Raw genomic sequence first — 16,562 nt, 5'->3', positions numbered from 1 at the left:
AATAAAATGTTTCTTTGTATATTGTTACCTGCAAGTTATTGATAATGGAAGGAACACTTTTTCAATCCTTAGTCCCCTTTCCCCCAACACAGCTTTTAGATTGTAGATAAACTTCCCAGCTCAGTAATTAACTGAGCTCAGTCATTGCACCCTGTATCATGTGATTTTTTTTCCAGTGGAATACATTATTAGAGCACTTACACAGCCAGTCTAGCTGCAGCAGCCCAGGCGGCAACAGCAGTGCCATTTTTCACAAAGAAAATGTTGAACAGGAGCCAAATGTTTGGTGGCAGTCTGTTGCTAGGAAATCAAGGTCCTGAGGCGATTAATGACAAAGCAAGCAATAACAAGAAGGCAGAATTACAGATTTAAAAGAGAAAAAAGTGGTTGGTGTTATAATTACCCAAAGAAATCCGCACTCATTAAATTGGCTGTTTTTATGATTGACTTTAATTGGAGGTTAGCTCAGATATTTAGCTCCTTTCCCACCCCTTTAAACACACACAGGCACATAATCTGTAGAACTGCAGACTTGTTTTTCTAAGCATTGAGAGGAGCTTGCCCTGTAATTTGATCCCCACTGACAGATGCATTTTCTATGCTGCCATTTTGAATTAACCTATTGTAGAACAATTTTCTTCAGCCCTGTTGAATAAAACATCCAGTCTGATTACCTCCGATGGATTTGATAGAGTAAAAGAATGTACTTCTCATTGAAGTAGATTGTTTGCATGGACTCTACTGATTTTGAACTCTGTCAGTAAGCACAATCGTTTGTAATAAATTTTCAAAGAAATTTGTGAGGAAAAGGTAATGAGAGTCACCCTTTTATAGTTTAATGTTTGGACACCTCCATCAAAATAATATAATTCTTATAAGACAGTGTTATTTTTCCAGTAAGCTTTTCACATGGTTTTAGAAAAACATTCTGAATCTTCATTTAGACTATTCATATATTTAGGAATAGAGTCTTGTATTTACACACTCTAAAATGACCATTCTTCCTCCCCAACAACAGTATTTTAGTGCAAGACTCAATATGCAAAGCACTCTGTTGCAAAAGTATTTTTGGTATGTACAATATTTAAAGTGATTTTAAGATTGGCCTATTTCAATCTTTGAAGTATTTTTCCCCCCAAAAAAATCCCTTATTTAAATTTTTTAGGGTGTGATAAAGCATGTTACTAGAAAAGCATCAATTGGTCTTTCAGGTACAATAACCAGAGGAACCATCACAGTGTATTTACCTTTCTGAAAAGCTTTAAAAATGAAGTTACATGATGCCTCTGCTCTCCAGATTTCTAATCAAACCCTGGAACAAAAGAGCCAAGCACATTCTATCTGACAATGCACACACTGCTAATCAGATGCCAATGCCAAGCTGTCTGCTTTGTTAAATACTTAGCTTCCTAGAGGCAGGAAGACAGCTGCTATAAGTATGATGAAATTTTGTAGTTCAATCTATTTTTGCTACCCTTGGGCTACCAAGATACTGTTAATTTAGACCACCCCAATTGGTACACTTTAGGGAGTTTTTTAAAGAGTTTGTAATTAAAATGATAAAACATCGTTATTACATTGAAGACCTTCTGTAAGTTTTACATTTGGCAGATACCTACTGAGATAACCCCAGCATGTAATTTACAATGATGTAATGGTTGTAATTGCATTTTAGAAAAAGAGAGAACTATAGGAGCCAAGTGCTTCCATTAGAAGAGTTTTTAAATCTGCATCTGTTTCATTTAAATCTACTATCCCCAAATTACTTACCTATAATTGACTATAGCAGCTATAAACCTTAAGATGCTATCTGAATATTTTTTAAAAGTTATCACCCTAGACACTGCCACCAGGGGAAGGAAGCTAAAATCTTAAAGTTCTTAACTGATGATGATACTGCCAGTAGGTAGATTATATTGCTTAGCCCTACATAGTTAACTACTTACCCCCAGATAATACTGCCTTTTGGGACATGATTCTCAAAACCTGTAGTATGTGAAACCTGTAGACTTAGCACACTATTAATTGTAAATAAAATGGAAACTTTTGTACTCTGGTGGTTGGGGTCGGGAAGGGGGAAAGAGGCAGTACAAATAAGCAACCTGGACATTTTTATTGTTTTTTTCTTATCTGTTAGTCTACATGAAGAGCTATCCTTGACAGTGAGTGCTTTAGATCTATGAAACTGGGCAGCTGTCATACCACATCTATTAAGACCTAATAATCACATAATTAATATAGCAAATGAATAGACTGTAAGGTAGGTTTTTTTTTTTTTTTTTTTTTTTTTTGTTACTACACTGTGGTTTTGTTTTTAATAAATAGTTTTGGCTTTATTTTAAACAATTAAAAATTCAAAACATTTTTATGATCAAAGCTTATAGGTTCTATCCTTGGAAAAAATATTTTATAAATACAGAAAATAGTTGCTTAGGATTGGAATCCAACTCTGTTGACCATGAACAACTTCAAAGTTGATCTCATAATCTTGCATGTTGTGGAATAATACCACGAAAAAGTTAATTAAAGAATTTAGATGTTTGTTCTCCTGTCTAGAACTCAATAACTTTTAAGTAGTAACTCTCCCTACAGTTTAACTGTTAAGCAGTTTAACTCTTCTGACAGTTTTAGGTTTTATTCTGTGAAGACTCATGATTTTTAATTTTTGCATCCTAATTTTTCAGTTGTTTCAGGTATTGAAATTACAAATGATGGGAAAGAAAAGTGGTTGACTACAAAGGGGATACAAAAGGCAAGTTTTAGGGTGATGTACTGTTCCGTATGGTACTATGGTGGTGGATATGTGATTCTATGCATTTGTTAAAGCCCAAAGAACTGTAAATCACAAAGGGTTAATTTTAATGTATGCAGGTCTTTTAAATGTTAGGGATTTCAGGATGGAATGCAAGCTGTAACAAATGAATCTACTTGTATCACAAATGTATGGCATAACTTCACTGAGTAGGTGGGGGGAAAAGGAGCTGACCTCAGTAACTTTGGAAAATGGTATTTTGACTGGACAATGTAAAGCTAATGACTAAGGAACACTATAGAAACACTGTATTCTAGTTGGTAAATTTGTTTCTCATAACGATATGGGTTAACAGTTCTGAACCCCTTTACATGTATCCTGGGGTTGAACAAATAAGTAAATGAATGATGAATGGTGGAAGCTAGATTTCTCACTATCAGGAAGGGATGTTACAGATAAATAAACAAGAGGGGAGAGCCAGAATGAAGCCTGTGGTACTGAATTAGAGTTGGAGATATAAGTATTTACCCATGTTTAGCTTAATATATGTAGATGGATAGATGCAGAAATAATTATAGATACATGTGTATATGTGGATTAGTATACATGCATATGTTTCCTAGCTTTGTTCACTGAGAAGGCCTAGAAGCAGTGATATCCCAGTAGCCACAAACACATCCAACGCTCACATCCCAGTTTGTAAATCCTATTCTCCAATAAAAGGATCCAGGACTCCTTTTAAATATGACTGATTCTGGGGCTGGTGATGGGAAAATACAACATAAGCATGGAATATCTTGTAGTGCCAGAAGGCAAGAGATTTCTTAAAAATAATAAAGATTAAGCATGCCAAAAGGGACACAAGAGCCAATGTGAAAGAACTCCCAATGGCCATAGCTGGAATAATTCGAGCAACAAAATAAAACATGTAGCGTTGGATTAAGGATAAATTATTAAATAAATATACATGAGTTCACGGTGTTATGTATAAATTGCATAAATAAATAAATGGAGGAGAACAGATAAATCTCCCTGACAGAAGAATTCCAAATAACATATTGCCCCCTCCAGAAGGTGGACCCTACTTCCCTTCTCCTTGAGAGTATGAGCTGGATTGAGTGAGTCAGATCCAAAAATTGAGTTGGAAGACAGCGAAATACTGACTTGACTGTTTCCATTGGAGAAAGCTGGTAAACAGTTATGTTAACTAAGTGATTAAGGTTAACATCACAAATGGGAAGTCATGTTGGTGTGAAAAGGTGGAAACTCATCTCTCTGATATTCTTTCCCTAAACCTGTAGCCTCAATCTAATCATTAGGAAAACATCAAACAAATCCCAGCTGATGGACATTCTACCACACAAGTTGAGCGTTCCTGAAAACTGTCAAGGTTGTGAACAACGAAGAAAGACTATAAACATCTCACTGACAAGAAGAGACTACAGAGTCATGACAACTAAATGTTACATGGTTTCCTGGATCAGGTCCAGAATGGAAATAGGATATTAGTGTAAAAACTGGTGAAATCTGAATAAAGTCTTAACTTTAGTCAATGATCCACCAACATTGGTTTCTTGGTTTGGACAAATGTGCCACAGTAATGTAAGACGCTAAGATAGTGACGTTAGAACAAATTGAATGAGGGGTACACAGGAAGTCTGTATATTATACTTGTAATTTTTCTGTATATCTAAATTCCCAAATTAAAAAAAAAAATTATTTGAGGTCGATCAATGGGCTGACTATATTGACAAGATACTGATAGGTTACGTGTTGAAAAAAAACATCCAATATAAAATAGAGAAAAAGTCAGTTCCATCCCTTCCTACTCCCCCTTTACCTGCCTACTTCCCAATACTCATCATTGTGATTTGGTCAGAACAGGGCTTAGTGCCAGAGGTCAGGATGACTGAGGGTGGAGGAGTTGTGGGCAGTGGGTTCATGGCTGTCACAATAATGCTGTGGCAATTCTGTGGTTTCCCAGCTGGGAGTTAGGAGTGGGGGAGGGCTGCAGCCTGATGACAGCCAGCTGAAGGAAGAGCTGCTTCTCTCTTCCCTAGCTACTCCATCACCTGAACCCAAGACCACGCCAAATAAGGTATGGATGCGGATGCTTTTGCTGAGTCTATTCTGCAAGAGGCAAAGAAAGGGTAGTTGCTCCAACCCCACCTTCCTCATATACAAGGGTGAGGGGAACAGGAGCATGTGGCTGCTACTAGCAAAGGAAAAGTAGGAGAGCAATAGAAAGGGGAGGAAGTGGGAAGAGCAGAAAATCAATATTATTTAAAAAGTGACCTAAGACTTAAAATTGAATTAGTATTTGTACAGAAAGGTGCAGGTAGAATAACTCACTGTGGACCATGATCAAAATTATGTGGAGAAATCATGGTGGGCCCCTTCCCCTGTCCCCAGTGGTGGCCCCAGTTGCTGAGTGCGATTGGTTAGAATGGATTCCAGTCTAGTCGTTCAGGCAGAGAAAGTAGTTGCAGTGGGCAGGCAAGAGAGGCTCAGTTGCTGCAGCAGTGGCTCTTGCTTGCTGGGTGGTTCTCCTGGAGGTTTCAGCCTGGAGCACCAGATGCATTCTGGGGCTTAATTTTAGTAATCTTCTTAGCTATCGCCATGAAAATTTCATTTACATTCATTTCAGTCTTTGCTGATGTCTCCACAGTCAACTGTTGTCGTCTGCATAGTCCTGTGCTTCCTGGAATTCCAGGGCTTTCTTGCTGGCCAGGTCTGCCTTGTTACCCACAAGTACAGTGACGATGCTGGTGCTGGCGTGCCTTTCTAGCTCCTTCACCTGTTTCTTGGCTGGTGCAAATGTATCTTTTTTGGTGATTTCATAGTACAGGGGGGCCGGGCTACCATACTGTTCCTGTCCAGCGCTGCTCCAGGTCTCAAACTTGACTATTGTGTTGTCTAAGCAGACAGTCTGTGTAAGGAACGCTGCTCTGATTATGCTCTCCTGGTACTCTTGAAATTGTCCCTTGACAAAGTGGAGAACAAGGCTGGATTTGGCCACCACAGACTCATTGTTCCCAGTGGCTGGTCCACTAGGTCGTGTGCTGTGCCTCGCCCGACCCGCCACTACCCGTCCAGTTGTCATGGTACCAGAGAGCATGGGGACGGGAGCCATTGCTATGCAAAGAGGCACTTAGTTGGGGAGGGTGTCTCCAAGACGACTCAAGGGCAGTAGCATTACTTGGGGCTAGGGCTCAAACAGGCTCCACTTCTCTCCCCTGACCCCCAGCGATATCTCCAAATAAAAATGTTACTTAAACACAAAGACCATGTATGTACTTAAACACCTATCTAAAGAAATAAAATATGGCTGGGCATGGTAGCTCATGCCTATAATCCCAGCACTTTGGGAGGCCGAGGCAGGTGGATCACCTGAGGTTGGGAGTTCATGACCAGCCTGACCAACATGGAGAAATCCTGCCTCTACTAAAAATATAAAGTTAGCTGGGCATGGCAGCACATGCCTGTACTCCCAGCTACTTGGGAGGCTAAGGCAAGAGAATTGGCTTGAACCCAGGAGGCGGAGGTTGCGGTGAGCCGAGATCCCTGCCACTGCACTCCAACCTGGGCAACAAGAGCAAAACTCTGTCTCAAAAAAAATTTAAAAATTAAAAAAAATAATTCCCCTGCCTCTCTCCACCCCAGAGGGTAACTATTATCCTACATTTTATGATTATGATTCCCATGCTTTTCTTTATAGCTTAACCATATGTGTATCACTAACTGTTCTATCATATCTCATAACCTCTTACATAGTTTCCCTTTTTTGTCATGTTTGCTATGTTCTGGATAATTTCTTCAGATCTATCTTCTGATATTGCTAATTGTGTCTTCAGCAGTGTCTCATATTCTGTTTTACCTGACATTGAATTTTATATAATAATCATTACTTCCATTTTCATTTCTTCCCCTGAAATCAGTTTACTTTATCATTTTGATAAACTCACTTCATTCTCATGTATACAATCCTCTTATTTATTTAAATAAATTAAACTTATTTTCTATTTTGTGCCTAGCCTAATATTTAAAGCTTATGCAGTTCTGATTTTTCTGTCTCTGTTTCCTCTGGCTGTTACTCAAACTGCCTTATTTTTCTGTGTGTTAGCTTGTATTCGTTATTTGTGGTGATCTCTGAGACTGAGATTAAGATATGTTTCCAAAGAGAGTATTTACATTTGAATCTGCCAAAAGCCGGGGATACTGTCAACCTGGGAACACATTCAAATAACTGTTGGGCTTAAAGTTTTGTGGGCTGCATAGGTAACATGAGTTCCAGATCCATAAACCTTCATGAGGGTGGGCTTGTGGTTAAATTTTCAAAAAAGATGTATTTACCTCCACCTAGCATCAAGTTTGAAAGAGGTTAATTTCCTTGCTTATTCTTTCTATAGGGTAGACATCATTCTATTCAGCTCTTACGCTAAACATGTGTGTAGCTCTTTAGGATCCCAACTTTATGTGGAGAGTCTAATTAGACTTCCTATCTTTAATATACCCTAGAATTTATCCCCTAAACCTTGGGTTCAGTAGTGTCCTGGTAAATATTTTAAAACTGGCTCTCCAGGGCAAAAAAAAAAAAAAAAAAATCCTAATTTCTCACATTTTTCTATTTCACACTATGACTGATTTCACGATACCAACCTGAAGTCATTGAACGTGGAGTTGGGAAAAGATATGTATAGTTAGCTTTCTCGAGCCGACTCCAGTGTATCACTGCCAGTTCTGTACATGGCTGTGAAAACTGAAGCTCAATGCACAGGGCTTGGCATATCCCTCAGAATGAAAGACATCTAAGTGTTTACCTATCCCCCTGGATTTCCATTTTTACTTTGTTTTAACCTTTTGAGTATTCTTTGTCAACTCAGCAATATACTTCAAAAAAAGATTCTTTTGTTTTCTTTTTATTTTAACCCAGCATTTGTTGTTATTTTTAGCAAAAGGCCTATGTTAGGGTACCTGTTTAGTCAGAAATAGAAGTCTCTGTTCTTCTTTGTAAATATAATGTATTGTTTTTCTTTTTGGGGAAATATAGAAAGAAATAGATGTCTCTGTTCTTGTTTGTAAATTTAATGTATTTTTCTTTTTTGAGAAATAGAGAAAGGTACAGAGAATATTAAAATTATCCATAATCCTATCATATATGTTCATTTTATGTGCATGTATGTCTCCATACTTTTTTATATAATTTGCATTATATCTATTTCATAATATGATTTTTGTTAATACATAATGAATGTTTGCTCATGCCGTTAACTGTTCCTTTAAAACAGCCCCCATTATGTATGAGAGTAAACATAAAGTGCTGCACACATAGGGATTAGTATAATTCAGAAATTCAGTCTGTATTGCATTTGGAAATAATTTTGTCAAAGTTATTCATGCTGCATTATTAATAATTGCAAAATATCAGAAACCATATAAATGACCCATTCTAGAAGAGTGGTTGAATATACTCTGGAACATATAATAGACTACTATGTTGATAAAAGCTATCTGTTTTTATAACTATATGGAGTAATTTCCAGAAAATATCACATGAAACAAAAAGCAGAAACAAATACTTATAGTGCTACTTGTCATACAAGAAAAAGGGAGAATTAAAGAATGTGTATGTTCAGGAAGGATAAAGCAGAAAACAATAAAATTAGTTACAAGAGGTAGAAGGGAAAGTGAAGTGGAAGGGATGTGGGAGGGAGTGGGACTTGGATATTGGGGTATACTTTCTTGGCATAGTTTCAACTTTTTAATTTTTTCTATTTATTTATTTAATTTTATTTTTTATTATACTTTAAGTTCTGGGATGCATGGGCAGAACGCACAGGTTTGTTACATAGGTATACATGTGCCATGGTGGTTTGCTGCACCCATCAACCCATCATCTGCATTAGGTATTTCACCTAATGCTATCCCTCCCCTAGCCCCCCAACCCTCAACAGGCCCCTGTGTATTATGTTCCCTTCCCTGTATCCTTGTGTTCTCATTGATAAACTTTATTTTATTTTATTTTATTTCTTTATTTTTTTATTATACTTTAAGTTCTAGGGTACATGTGCACAACGTGCAGGTTTGTTACATATGTATACTTGTGCCATGTTGGTGTGCTGCACCCAACAGCTCATCAGCACCCATCAACTCGTCATTTACATCAGGTATAACTCCCAATGCCATCCCCCCGCCCCTCCCCGTAATAGGCCCTGGTGTGTGATCCTTCCAGAGTCCAAGTGATGTCATTGTTCAATTCTCACCTATGAGTGAGAACATGTGGTGTTTGGTTTTCTGTTCTTGCGATAGTTTGCTGAGAGTGATGGTTTCCAGCTGCATCCATGTCCCTACAAAGGACACAAACTCATCCTTTTTTATGGCTGCATAGTATCCCATGGTGTATATGTGCCACATTTTCTTAATCCAGTCTGTCACTGATGGACATTTGGGTTAATTCTAAGTCTTTGCTATTGTGAATAGTGCTGCAATAAACATACATGTGCATGTGTCTTTATAGCAGCATGATTTATAATCCTTTGGGTATATACCCAGTAATGGGATGGCTGGATCATATGGTATTTCTAGTTCTAGATCCTTGAGGAATTGCCATACTGTGTTCCACAATGGTTGAACCAGTTTACAACCCCACCAACAGTGTAAAAGTGTTCCTATTTCTCCACATCCTCTCCAGCACCTGTTGTTTCCTGACTTTAATGATTGCCATTCTAACTGGTGTGAGATGGTATCTCATTGTGGTTTTGATGTGCATTTCTCTGATGGCCAGTGATGACGAGCAGTTTTTCATGTGTCTGTTGGCTGTATGAATGTCTTCTTTTGAGAAATGTCTGTTCATATCCTTTGCCCACTTTTTGATGGGGTTGTTTGTTTTTTCTCGTAAATTTGTTTGAGTTCTTTGTAGGTTCTGGATATTAGCCCTTTGTCAGATGAGTAGATTGCAAAAATGTTCTCCCATTCTGTAGGTTACCTGTTCACTCTGATGGTGGTTTCTTTTGCTGTGCAGAAGCTCTGTAGTTTAATTAGATCCCATTTGTCAATTTTGGCTTTTGTTGCCGTTGCTTTTGGTGTTTTAGACATGAAGTCCTTGCCCATGCCTGTGTCCTGAATGGTATTACCTAGGTTTTCTTCTAGGGTTTTTATGGTTTTAGGTCTAACATTTAAGTCTCTAATCCATCTTGAATTAATTTTCGTATAAGGAGTAAGGAAAGGGTCCAGTTTCAGCTTTCTACTTATGGCTAGCCACTTTTCTCAGCACCATTTATTAAATAGGGAATCCTTTCCCCATTTCTTTTGTTTTTGTTAGGTTTGTCAAAGATCAGATGACTGTAGATGTGTGATATTATTTCTGAGGGCTCTGTTCTGTTCCATTGGTCTATATCCCTGTTTTGGTACCAGTACCATGCTGTTTTGGTTACTGTAGCCTTATAGTATAGTTTGAAGTCAGGCAGCGTGATGCCTCCAGCTTTGTTCTTTTAACTTAGGATTGTCTTGGCAATGCGGGGTCTTTTTTGGTTCCATATGAACTTTAAAGCAGTGTTTTCCAATTCTGTGAAGAAACTTATTGGTAGCTTGATGGGAATGGCATTGAATCTATAAATTACCTTGGGCAGTATGGCCATTTTCATGATATTGATTCTTCCTATCCATGAGCATGGTATGTTCTTCCATTTGTTTGTGTCCTCTTTTATTTCACTGAGCAGTGGTTTGTAGTTCTCCTTGAAGAGGTCCTTTACATCCCTTGTAAGTTGGATTCCTAGGTATTTTATTCTCTTTGAAGCAATTGTGAATGGAAGTTCATTCATGATTTGGCTCTGTGTTTGTCTGTTACTGGTGTATAAGAATGCTTGTGATTTTTGCACATTAATTTTGTATCCTGAGACTTTGCTGAAGTTGCTTATCAGCTTAAGGAGATTTTGGGCTGAGGTGATGGGGTTTTCTAAATATACAATCATGTCATCTGCAAACAGGGACATGAAAATGTAAAAGAACAGAAATTATAACAAACTGTCTCAGACCACAGTGCAATCAAACTAGAACTCAGGACTAAGAAAATCAATCAAACCACTCAACTACATGGAAACTGAACAACCTCCTCCTGAATGACTGCTGGGTACATAACGAAATGAAGGCAGAAATAAAGATGTTCTTTGAAACCAGTGAGAACAAAGATACAACATACCAGAATCTCTGGGACACACTTAAAGCAGTGTGTAGAGAGAAATTTATAGCACTAAATGCTGACAAGAGAAAGCTGGAAAGATCTAAAATTGACACCCTAACATCACAATTAAAAGAACTAGAGAAGCAAGAGCAAACACATTCAAAAGCTAGCAGAAGGCAAGAAATTACTAAGATCAGAGCAGAACCGAAGGAGATAGAGACACAAAAAACCTCCAAAAAATCAATGAATCCAGGAGCTGGTTTTTTGAAAAGATCAACAAAATTGATAGACCACTAGCAAGACTAATAGAGAAGAAAAGAGAGAAGAACCAAATAGATGCAATAAAAATTGATAAAGGGGATATCACCACCGACCCCACAGAAACACAAACTACCATCAGAGAATACTATGAACACCTCTACGCAAATAAACTAGAAAACCTAGAAGAAATGGATAATTTCCTGGACACTTACACTCTCCCAAGACTAAACCAGGAAGAAGTTGAATCCCTGAATAGACCAATAGCAGGCTCTGAAATTGAGGCAATAATTAATAGCCTACAACCAAAAAAAGTCCAGGACCAGACGGATTCACAGCCGAATTCTACCGGAGGTATAAGGAGAAGCTGCTACCATTCCTTCTGAAACTGTTCCAATCAATAGAAAAAGAGGGAATCCTCCCTAACTCTATTTACGAGGCCAACATCATCCTGATACCAAAGCCTGGCAGAGACACAACAAAAAAAGAGAATTTTAGACCAATATCCCTGACGAACATCGATACAAAAGTCCTCAATAAAATACTGGCAAACCAAATCCAGCAGCACATCAAAAAGCTTATCCACCACAATCACGTGGGCTTCATCCCTGGGATGCAAGGCTGGTTCAATATACACAAATCAATAAACGTAATCCAGCATATAAACAGAACCAAAGACAAAAACCACATGATTATCTCAATAGATGCAGAAAAGGCCTTTGACAAAATTCAACAGCCCTTCATGCTAAAAACTCTCAATAAATTCGGTATTGATGGAACGTATCTCAAAATCATAAGAGCTATTTATGACAAACCCACAGCCAATATCATACTGAATGGGCAAAAACTGGAAGCATTCCCTTTGAAAACTGGCAGAAGACAGGGATACCCTCTCTCACCACTCCTATTCAGCATGGTGTTGGAAGTTCTGGCTAGGGCAATCAGGCAAGAGAAAGAAATCAAGGGTATTCAGTTAGGAAAAGAAGAAGTCAAATTGTCCCTGTTTGCAGATGATAAACTTAATTTTAAAGTAAAATGAATACTATGTCCATACCAAGGGGGGATAAAGGGGAAAGAAATGAAGGAAGAAGGGAGGACTAATTTATGCACACCAGATTCAACTATATGTCCTTAGCTTGGGGTGGCTGGGAGAGAAATGAAGAATTGCAAACAAATCCTGAACTCAGTTTTATAGGTTTATTTTAATGATATGGGCAAACTAAATCAGAGACGACTTTGAACTAATGAGTGAGCCTGGGTTCTCACTATGGAAGAAGGGACAAACATATAGACAGGAGGAAGACAGGTACGAACTCTGTGTAGATGAATTGCATTGGAGGTGTCTGTGTAAATATGGACATTTCTGTGTATGTATGTATCTGTTGATGTGTGTGCATGTATTTTTATATATGTGTATGTATATATATGTGTGTGTGTGAAGACACATTCATATATTTCTTGGCTCTGTTGCTGAAAGAGCAAAGGATCAATGTCACAAAAGTAGTAGTGACACACCTAGCGTTATTTCCCACCGTTAGTTTCCTAAGGCTGCTATAACAAATTACCACAAACTTAAGAGAAATTTATTCTTTCATAGTTCAGGAGGCCAGAGCTCCAAACCGAAGGTGTTTGCAGGGTTGGTTCCTTCTTGGGGAGGCAGAGGGAGAATCTGTCCATGCCTCTCTCCTAGCTTCTGGTGGTTGTGCTTAATCCTTGGAACTTACTGGTTTGTGACAGTATAACTTCAATTCCTGCCTTCATTGCCATATGACATTCACCCTATGTTTATCTGTCCAAATTTTACTCTTTTTATCAGAGTAATCCAGTCATTAGGGCCCACTAATTCACTGACCTTAGCTTAACTTCCAAAGGCCCTGTTTCTAAATAAGCTCACATTCACAGGGTTAGTACCTGATTATGACCTTTTGAGGAGCACAGTTCAGTCCCTAATGCCTACTAAAACCAAAGGTCTTCACTCAAATGGCTGGCTTCTCTCCAGGGCAGAGTAGGTACAAGATGAACCTAGAACATGTTGTAATGCCAAAAAGTAAGGAAATGCTAAAAAGTAAGATGAGTTGTTTGTTAAGTATACAGAATCTAGCTTGAAGAGTTCCCCACTGGTCAAATCTAGGATAATTTGAGCATCAAATAATTAAATACAGTAACGAATTATAGGCTGTTGGAAATAAAGGACTTTATAAGACCATTCCAATCACTGATGGGTGGATGGATAGAAAATGAAGATATTTTGCTTACAGTGGCATGTTCAAAGTTGACCAGCAAATGTGGACGTTGTGCTAGAGTTGGGAAAAAATGAAACAAGAAAACCTCATTTTGCAATCATCATGTTAAAGATTAGATCAGGCAAAAATCATAAATTGTTGTAACATCTAAGAGGACAGACATGTCGATGAAGAACAGAATATTTACATGATCTTGAAATGTTGTACGGGAGAAGAGAAAAGCAGCCACAATGCAGTGGAGAAATAAGACAACACATTGACAGGGCAATCACAATTATCACCTCCAGTGAGAGTCTCATGAACATTGTTTGCCTCCTTATGGGTTTATCTGTCCCTGAGAAGTACACAGCATCATCTCTGCAGTTTCTGGCCCAGAATGTATCTCAACTCAATCACAAGAGAATATTATGCATACATACAGAAAAAGAAAGAATACAACTGAACATAGATGATAAATAAAATGAGGTAAAAATGTGACAACAGATGAAAATGGATAAAGGTATTTTCTGTGTTTTTATTTTTGGAACTTTTTGTACATTGAAATGATTGCCAATGGAAAAGTTTAGATAAATTGTCCTAAAGTTGCAGAGAACTTGGGGGGAAAAATGTCTTAAAGTAGACTAATAGTGGAGAATCATAAAAGACACTTAGCAAATCTTCTTAGTTGAATATTATTCAAACTATTCAGTTAGGAAACTGATTTTGTGCTAATTATGAAATGCATTATTGCATTGACTTTATGTCTCTTACAACATTAAATTATGTTACCTAGAATCAATTTGAGATTCAACACATGATAGTAGTTTAATATAGTGATGTTATAACTTGCAACAAACTATCCCAATTTTAAGAATTAATTCTGAGCAATTTTTGTATGCATGAAAAAGATGGTTAGAATTATTTGCAGACACTTGCATATTCTTTAGTCAAGTGGTCTTATTATCATAATTCATATCTGTCATGGGAGTAGGGAAGGAAGAGATTTTTAAAATATCTACCAGTTCTTTCAATCAAGTTCGGTATAATTTTAATAGACTTTGAGCTAAGAAAGTTTTCATGACCAGAAGAGGAGCAGGAACTGTCTAATATAGAAAATTTTATGGTATGCCATAATCAGTTATACAAATATAAAAAGAAAAAATGTTTGACTAGTGATACTCTCAAACTTGGATATCCAGAAGAGTGATTCTATCAGTACACTAAAAGTAAATTCATCTGTCAGGAGCTTTCATGTTTTCATTCAACAAATATTTATCCAGTGCCTATTATACTGTTATACTGTCAGTCGGGAGCATATGTTAAAATGGACAATATAGCAGACACTATTCTCTAAAATTATTAACAATAGTAGCTAATACTCATATGATACTTACTTCCGGGACCACATACCATTCTAAGATCTTTACATATAGTAATTCCTTTACCTCAAACAACCTTATTAGATTGGTACTATTATTACCTCTATTTTATTGATGAAGAAATAGAGGCACAGAGGTGTTAACTTTCTCCAGGTTTCACAGCTAATAAGTAGCAGACCCACGATTTTGAATCCATCAGACTGGCTTGGGTCTAAGCTTTTTTTAATTTTTTTTTTTTTAATTTTGAGATAATTTGTAGGTTCACATGCAATAGTAATATAATACAGAGAGAGCTCATGTACTTTTTACTCAGTTTCCCTTGAGGTAACTCCTTGTAAAACTATAGAACCATATCATAACCATCATATTGTTACTGATATAGTCAAGGCTCCAAATATATCTGTCACCACAATGATCCTTCATGTTGCCCACCCACTTCCCTCTGTTCACTTATTGAAATACATCTTGGTTATTTCCAGTTTGGAGCTATTACAGATAAAGCCGCTGTGAATATTTGCACATAAGTTTTTGTATGAACACCAATTTTTGACTGGGCGCAATGGCTCGCACCTGTAATCCCACCACTTTAGGAGGCCGAAATGGGAGAATTGCTTGAGGCCAGGAGTTCAGGACCAGCCTGGTCAACACAGCAAGACCCCATCTCATTTTACAAAAATAAAAAATTATTTTTTAAGAGGAACATCAATTTTCATTTCTTTAGGCTGCCTCTAAGCTTTTAATTCTTACATTCTACCACCTCTCATTATATAGTAGGGAATAAATAGTAGAGAACGACTTGATGGTTAAGTTGACATTCAGAAGAAGCCTGAAGGAAGTGAAGAAAACAGCCATACAGCTGTTTGGGGAAAGCACATTTCAAGCAGAGGGGACAAGCACAGAAGCCTTGAGAAGGGAATATGCCTGGAGTGTTTGAGACAGAGCAAGGCGGGTGGAAGGAGATGAGTTCTACAAGGCAGCTATGAGCCAAGGTCTCTAAGATGTGGCTGCTAAATAGAAAATAGATGGTGGTTGGGCAAGAGTTGAAGCACAGGGAACTATTAAGAAGCTGTCCACGTGAGAGATGATGGTAGCTTAGATTTATGGTGGAAGTGTTAAAGATGGTTCAGATTCTAGATATATTTTGAAGAAGAGCTCACAAAAATTTTTCTGATGGCCTGACAGTTGGATATGAGAAAAGGAAAGGAGGCAAGAATGATTCCATTTACCAGTTTCCAAGAGAATGATTACAGAAACCAATAGATTGCCTTATTTATTTATAGTAGGAAATATAGTTATCACATGGGCCCAAATGTTTGTCTTTGCTTAATCCACATATCTCTTCCTTTAGGCAAACTTGCATTGGAATGTAATGGCGACTGCAGAATCAGGATAAGGGGACTTGAATAAATCAGTCTTTAAATGTGTCTGAGGCCGGGCATAGTAGCTCACGCCCATAATCCCAACACTTTGGGAGGCTGAGGTGGGCGGATCACTTGAGGTCAGGGGTTTGAGACCAGCGTGGCCAACATGGTGAAATCCCATTTCCACTAAAAATATGAAAATTAGCCAAGTGTGGTGGCTGGCACCTGCAATCCCAGTTGCTCAGGAGGCTGAGGCACTATAATTGCTTGAACCCAGGAGGCGGAGGTTGCAGTGAGCCTAGATTGTGCCACTGCACTCCAGCCTGGGCAACAGAGCAAGACTGTGTCTCAATTAATCAATCAATCAATAAGATATATTTATCTCCTTAGTAGGGACCTGAAAAAATTAAA

General features: G+C 37.8%; 1 protein-coding gene and 1 pseudogene across 5 annotated transcripts in view; one reads left to right on the top strand and one right to left on the bottom strand.

Annotated features, from left to right (window-relative positions):
• ADK (adenosine kinase) overlaps positions 1–16,562 on the top strand; it is a 567,868-nt gene that overhangs the window by 266,168 nt on the left and 285,138 nt on the right. The window lies entirely within an intron of this gene.
• Positions 4,358–5,929, bottom strand: LOC112631422 (annotated as a pseudogene). Its single transcript, XR_003121128.1, has one exon. The product of XR_003121128.1 is annotated as a ras-related protein Rab-5C pseudogene (transcript).

The sequence above is a fragment of the Theropithecus gelada genome, chromosome 9 (genome assembly GCF_003255815.1).
Source record: "Theropithecus gelada isolate Dixy chromosome 9, Tgel_1.0, whole genome shotgun sequence".
In the NCBI taxonomy this organism is placed as follows: domain Eukaryota; kingdom Metazoa; phylum Chordata; class Mammalia; order Primates; family Cercopithecidae; genus Theropithecus; species Theropithecus gelada.
This window is presented reverse-complemented; position numbering and strand designations above follow the sequence as displayed.